We start from the raw sequence: 899 nt of genomic DNA on the forward strand, positions 1-899 counted from the left end.
ACGGGGAGAACTTAGCCGGCCTTGCTTTGCCGCCTAGGTCTAGGAAGAATTTATAACACGGAGCTTTTTTTTTTTTCTTCCTTTCTTTCTTTCTTTTTCTTTTATCCCCAGCAGTCGCTGATTTAAATTGGGAATAAATATTGCGTTTAATTAAGGCGTGAAAGGGGTTCCATGGAAAATTGTTTCTGGCTAACGATGGTGTTTGATAACGATCGTTCGAAATCGTGTATGTATATGTATATGTGAAGAATTGGAAAATTTTGTTTAAAAAGTAATGGATTTAAAATTCAATATTCAAAAGAGTGTATTATTATTATTATTTCGCTACTGCGTTCCCGATGGTAAAAATCTTTAAAATTTCGCCAGCAACGAAAAGTACGATTTTTCAATTTCATTGATTCAAACTTGGAATAAATAGATTGCACGATTTATAAAATCTTCTATCTATCTACACCGACCAAACTTCTTTTCAAATCTTTCAAATTAAAATCGTGATTCGATCTAATCTCTCTAAATTAGAAATATGATATACCTGTCCCTCGTTGTTTTCGAATATCGATCAATCGTTGATTTTCGACGCTAATGAGCCAATCATCCCCGAGACACGGCGACGAGGGACACACGCCTATGAATCCCCGAGACGGATCGTTAATTAGCGCCCCCTCTCTCCCTCCCACCCTCCATGTTTGCACCCGTGTTCCTTTCTCCTAGGTTAAGCGTGCTCGAGGAAAGAATTCTTCTTCTTCCTCCGTATATACCTTGCCCCGTCGAGGTTACGCCACTGTGCGCGGGGAGCGAGTGTCGCGCGGGGTTGGTTATTTCACGGTCCACTCGGTCGACTCACACCCCTTACAGGCGGCGGCAGCGGTGGCGGAGCCCCTTTCCAAATCCACCCCTAA

Source organism: Apis dorsata, unplaced genomic scaffold (assembly GCF_000469605.1).
Source record: "Apis dorsata unplaced genomic scaffold, Apis dorsata 1.3 scaffold_52, whole genome shotgun sequence".
Classification (NCBI taxonomy): Eukaryota; Metazoa; Arthropoda; class Insecta; order Hymenoptera; family Apidae; genus Apis; species Apis dorsata.